The sequence below is a fragment of the Mizuhopecten yessoensis genome, unplaced genomic scaffold, assembly GCF_002113885.1.
Source record: "Mizuhopecten yessoensis strain PY_sf001 unplaced genomic scaffold, ASM211388v2 scaffold8071, whole genome shotgun sequence".
Taxonomy (NCBI): domain Eukaryota; kingdom Metazoa; phylum Mollusca; class Bivalvia; order Pectinida; family Pectinidae; genus Mizuhopecten; species Mizuhopecten yessoensis.
Window position 1 is genome coordinate 1,843,264 of NW_018407364.1, and position 6,978 is coordinate 1,850,241.

The following is a 6,978-nucleotide window of genomic DNA, read 5'->3' on the forward strand; positions in this document are numbered from 1 at the left end:
GGTCATCATAACTCGAAGCAAGCTATTAAATACCCTATCAAATGCGACAAAGTATGTTGAAGAAACAGGGATGTTACCATCAAAAAAGGGAAAGAATACGAACAGGCTTATATAATCGAATTTGTGTCACATCATCAATGAATTATGAAAACACCAAACTAGCTACCGAATGTCATTAGGAAAAGTTTAAGTGGAAGTATCTTTAACGTTTGTTATACACAGAGAGAAAGCGAATACGGCGTGATTCAGATTTAAACGTCGTATACACGCAATAGTTCTACTAGCGTGTCTAAATGATCATCAAACAAAACATGTTTGTCCCTTGTATTGTCAGTGTCAGTTATTACGCTTACGTCATTTGTTCAAGGAGTAAACAAAGACATAACATTTGTATGACTTTATTCTGACCTTGACAAACTTCCGACAGAATCAACATAGTCATTACACAATATGGAGTCGCACGCATTATTTCGTTGCCTACGATACGGGATGTTAAGGATCGCCGTACCACGATATAAACTTTATTTATTTTACCACAATTATGAAACAAGTTTTCACAACTTATACTAAGCACTCTTGTTGGCCCGGACGTTAGTGCGCGGGGAGTCCTACTGTGGGAGGACCCGGAGAAAGCCCATGTGGCCGGGCAGGTGACCTCATACCTTTTCACGTCCGATCGGGGAAACCACTGCCAAAAATAACAGTGTTCTGGGTGTACAATGTTATGGGGACTAGTAGGAATTCGAACACTGGACTAAAGATTGTTATTCTTTCGCTCTATCAGATTGAGCTACCTCGTCAAAGGAAGTGTTCTGGCCAAACTGTGCTCAAGTAATATCTAAAGTGAGGGACTGATTTGTTGGATGATACATTTTCTCCGTGATACCTACACGCGTAAACAGAAGGACTTATCAACGAGGTTGAAATGTTGATATAAAAATTGAGTTTCTCTCCGATTCACAGCCGAACAAAGATTATCCATCCGTTGTCATTATTTTTTGTTTGTTTCAACTTATAAATATATATTAAACCACAGCGTGTACTGAGCCTATATAAAAGACACCATTGTAAACTTCAAATTCAGTTGTTCTAGTTGAACATTTCGTCATTTAGACATACACTGCAGGTCTGATAACGTTTTAAAATATTACACATTTTGAAATGAGAACAAAAACGTGCCTAGAACGTCATATTCAGAAAATCAATCTTGCGACGTTTTACGTGGGCAAACAAGTCAGTTTTTATATAAAAGATATCTGCTTTCAGAGCTTTAGAACACGTAGGTATTACCAATGTCATTGAGGACAATTCAATGGCTATTTAGCCTTTCTATAATATACCTCGTACCTGTAAGATCCACAAAGGAGGTCGACTCGGCCAGTTCTATTCAGGTTTTCTCAACCAATATATAAAGTTAATGCTACTTGGTAAACAGAATCAGGACACCAATTAAGAGAATACCAACTTCAAAATTGATAGAGTTAGGACCAAAAAAATGAACATACGAAAGATTAACATGAATATCCTTGAAAAAATACAAGAGGAAAGACCAGGAGTCCGTAAGGGATAGCGTCGTCTATTGCAGGGTCAAGCAAAAGAAATGCGAAGTTTCAAAGTGAGAACTGGGGTAATGATAGCGTAACAACACGACACACTAAACATTGACTTTCATATAATACAAGAACACAGAAAATTAGCAATGACTATGAAGTCGGCCATAAAACATGCCTACATTCTTCGTGAATCTGCGTCTCACTAAAGCAGAGGGAGGGACAGTTTGATTACAATAGAACTTTACTTGACGTCGTTTGTGAGTGTGTAACAAGGTCAGAGGATGGTGAACATGGATACGCCTAGCTGTAACAGTTACAGGAAGAGCAAGGCTACGCATAACACTGTCGGTGTATGCAGAAATATCACAGTGTTTCTCGGAATATGTGATACGTCAACGTCGCAATCTAAAAAACAGCTACGTACGTTACGTAGTCAGAGGTAAGCAAAACTACATACATATAGAAAAAATATATCTTAAGTTTATAAAATTGATTATTTTAACAACTTCATACGTAGAGCTAAATGTTCTTATTTTCATAAAATGTTGTCAAACTTTTTATGCAATAAATGTTGATGCCGATTAATGCCGGATGTATTCTTTAACACGAATTAAAATGGTTCGATTATATCTATCTAAGGTACGACCTCGTAATTGTTAGATTATTTGAAAAATATAACTCCGGGAATGGTCAGACTTAATAAAAGGTCATACCTTATGGAAAAACACACCAAAAGATCGAAAACACAAACTAAAGCATGTGAGATTTTGTGAATGGTACGCAATTTGACTTGAAAGCAGGACTTTATCAAACAACATATACAATGGAAGATCAGACTGTTTGAAGGTAATTACACATGAGGAAGGGCGGAATCCACGAAAGGATTTGACCAAGAAATGGTGGCCCAACTTTAATGAAATGACCAACTCCTTAAAATCGTTCAGCTTTGTGACATGATAGACTAAACAATATTGTAAGTCAATTTGTTATGGAAAGGTGTGTTCTATATGTCCATGTGGGGGAGTCCTACTTCAGGAAAAGGCGAGCCATTGATGTGAAAGGTTTTAATTTATGTAGGGGGTAAGATTTAAACGTGGCGGGGAAAATTCTTAGACGAATTTAACCTATCTTATGACCAGTTAACTTGTAGTTTAGTGGCACCATTAACAAATCAGTTTACTATTCTGTAATTTAATCATTAACTAGAACCACAGGAGTTCGAACCCCTGTGCTAGAACTGTAAGCCATGTGCAAAATAACTGATACCCCTCACTAAACCATTGGTTTTTTTTTTAAATTGCAGAAAGCGTAAACAAACCACAGAGCTCAAGTTATAGCCGTGACTGCGTCAACCAATCAGAGACCAAGGTAGTCACCTTGAATACTAAAGCTTAAAAGTTGTCCTTTTAAAACAAAGAATCCACAAATCTGGTACCATATACCTCGAACGATAATTGTTATTGTTGCAGCCAATATAAAGCCATGGGGCCATCTTGAATCCAACAACATAGGAGAGCAGCGGGGACTACTACAAAGACATCGTTCCGTGGACCACAGCCGCTGCGACAGCCTGTGCGCATCTGAGGAGCTGTCCAACCTCGTAGCGTGACCTGGATTGGCAGGACTTTGAATCTCCGAGGGTCTGATAAGTGACCACTTACCCCCTAACGTCGACCAAACACCGACTTGGTCAGTAAAGTGTAGACGTAAAACCCATCAACCAACCAACCAAACAACCATTGAATCCAAATAATAGAAAATATGCCATTTGATATATCTTCTATGTATCACTTTCGGAATGTCTCATAGTAATTGGTCACATACTTTTGAATATTCCTTTGATTGGCTTTATATACAGACGAAGGGAATAACTTTGGGGAAAAGTTGAAACTAAAATGTTCTTTTGGGTGCCTCGGTAGCCGTGATTGCTGACGCGTAATTATTTCTACTGTCGCAATCAAGCGTGAGCTCTCCAAAGAAATTTGGTTCGATCCCTAAACAATAAAACATATTATATAATCAAAAACACCACACAGAATATTATAATTGAAAGTACACATTTATTTTGACAAAGTCTGATCAAGAGTTATCACATAGTACCTTGAAATCGCTATGTCCCCAAAATCGGAGCACGGGACTGGGTCCCTAATACTTAGTAACCTAGGTAACTGTTACCATCACAAACAGTTCAGTATATCATTCAATGACAGACGCATTGCTTTAGAACCGTTTTTCTTACAGAGAAATGCTGCATCACAGTTTCAATAATAAATATAAGTTAATATATTTTACTAGACAACAAGGAGTTCCTACCACAGAAACTATATATCACAGATATTTGTACATTTCATTTTAAATATTTATACAATCAGCACAATGTGAAAGAGCATTTCTATCGATCAGTAAATAAATCAAACCAATAATAGCTTATAATAAACATGTTTGTTTTATTTCTATCAACTAAACATTACTTTCTGTTTACTTTAATTCGCTCATATTTAGTAAAACAAAATCATGTGAATCGCGGGGCGATATGTTCATAAGTTGCCACATATTGCCATTATTCAAACAGATTTAAATTAAACACGGAACAATTATCGGCCCTTTTATGAATACAATTCCTCTAAAACACATTCCTGGTAAAACAAAACGTAATTTGTAGTAAACAAAGAGCTGTATAAATCGTCGGCTGGATAACCGAACTACTCGGTACTGAAGTGGACGTAAAACCTATCAATCAATCAATCAATCAATCAATCAATCAATCAAAGTATCACTAGTATGTACCCTCTAATAAGTGTAGCAATGCCTTTAATTACTAACACTTTCGAGTCATCGATCTGTTATATTCTTTCTTCATTTTTTTACATAAATCCTGGCGGACCTGCTAAAGATTATGCATGCCTTACAAGGCCTTGTCAAGGCTCTGCTGAAAACAGCATCTGATCACTAGGTCCGACCTAATTTCATAAACGAACAACTCTGGTTCAACCGTTTGGATCGCGATAAACGAAGCACAGATCGTTTGTGTTATCGCCCTTGAATGTTTTAATTATCCTTTCATTCAAAGTCCATCTAAATGTGTTTTAGGCTGTGAGAGGGCCATACGATTTCTTTGTGTGAATAAATAAAAAGGATGAGTCTACTTAAAAAGAATGTCCAAAGATGCACATTTGTCACGCTGTGTACAGTCAATACATCAGAAAACAACTGTTGCTAATTATAATTACGAGCCCACTACAGGAATGTGAAAAATTGGTTTTCAATTCTTATTTTTTTCCCTTCTATTTCATTGATAGTAACTATAAGTAGTTCGGATCTTCCTTAAGATTCTAAAAGCAGAAAATTGAGTTTGGAGTTTTATTTTGTCAAATACATGTACCTGTACACATGTATTTGGAAAATCGACAAAATATAAACAATACCAAAAATATAACCTACACAGCTAGGTGATTATTCCTCTCAAATCTGTAAGTAATGCTGATCTGCCCAACGTCCATATCATTGTCCAAGTCATTGTCATATCAGATTTCAATGTTTGTAATACAAGTCAATTGGCAACATTCATGACAATATTTTAAACAAAATAATTATGACGTCTTAAAATGGCAGTATTTCCCCGGAATTAGATTATTAATCTAAGTCCGTGGTATTACTCATTTTTCCCATTATTTCAGAAAAATTTGATAAAAAACAATTTACAAACAGTTCATTGGGTTTAAAGTTTCATTTTTTAAATTTAAATCTGAGTGTTTTTCTGTGTATACTGTATCATAAATTAATCAGATTTCTGACTGCCTGAAAATAAATGTCTAACTAAAATAAGTGTCATACAAAATCAAGTTAGGACTAGGCAGTGAATCTTATCAAAGTTTGAGAATATGAAAATACAAAAATTAAAAAAAATATAATTTGTACAAATTAGTGTCACAAAAATAGCTTCACCTCTTAAAAGTAAAAATATATTCTAAAAAAACTGATAAATCATCCCCCCCATACAGTTAAATATAATATATATTGTAATGATATATAACTATGTGTTATTTCATGTAAATAATTTTTTTCCAAAATTTTTACTTACACTATTTTACCCCATAGCAGTACAACATTATTAGGTTGTTGTTTTTTTAGTTGATTTGAACAAGGCATTTAAAAAACAGATACCGATGAAATGCTAAAATAAGTTATTGTAATATGATACATAAAAAAACTTACAGACAAGGAAAACATGAAAATACTTATAGACAAGGAAATAATTACTACTATGTACAGTGTTTATACTTAATATACAGGTATGTCTCTCCCAACACGCTAAATACTAGTATTGCAAAAATCTTGGCACTCTTCAAACATTATACAAATAATTGTAATAAAACACATGACAAAAATTACTAAAGTTTGAGATATATATAAAATACAGAAAAAATATGTAATCGAATAATTTTGTTCATTTTGATATAAGATGTACGTTAAATACTGATCTCCATCCTTGTTGTTCTCAACTCGCAATGCCAATAATGTAATGCTTCATATCATATACACACAGTTTTCTTCATTTTAACTCATTCACCCCTGTAGACACATTTGAACTCTTCCAATTCAAAAGTTGGAATAGTTCATTATGAAATGTCAGGGGTGAAAGAGTTAATAGTGTGATGACAAAACTTACAAAAAAAAAAAAAATCTTTATAAACTTAAATACAGATAGATAAAGAATAATCTGTGTATTTTTTTTTTGAAACAAATTCACCAAAAACCCTGAAAACCTTTATATGATAATAACGAATATCAACATGGTTTGGCAAAATACATGTATATTTAAATTGGTCTTGAAAAAGAAAGACATTGCTATAAAAATATATAAATTGCAGATCAATGTTAAGTACCAGTGAATCACGAAAATTCCGATAAAATAATTCTGACCGTTTGGCAAACTTAATACCAACCTGAATTCAAAATCTCGTTTAATACAGGTATGTCGTATTTTGTGTTGTTGAATCCGACGTTAAATGTGGGTATATTTCACACAATTGCTCAAACTAATCTCAACTCTGTCTTATACTGTGATCTTGTGATGCACTCAGGACACATCAATTGTGTTAATTTTACTTTTAAACTTAATTCAATGTGTTTAAATTCTAATTGTTTTAATACGTATCAACACCAAGTAGACATAGGTGACAATGATGTAGTAGGGAATGTGTCGTATCAAGTAAAAATTTGATCACAGATGTAGCATTTTTATCATAACAGTCGTTATAAATATATCAACAAGCTGTGCTCTCGATTCTTTTTTAATATACACAGTGGCACACCTTTAAAAAAACCTTTTGCTCTTCGTATTTGTGTACTCAAATTCTGTAGCCATCCTTGTAACTGTTTAGATTCTACACAAATATCAATGTCAATTACACAAGCAGTTTTC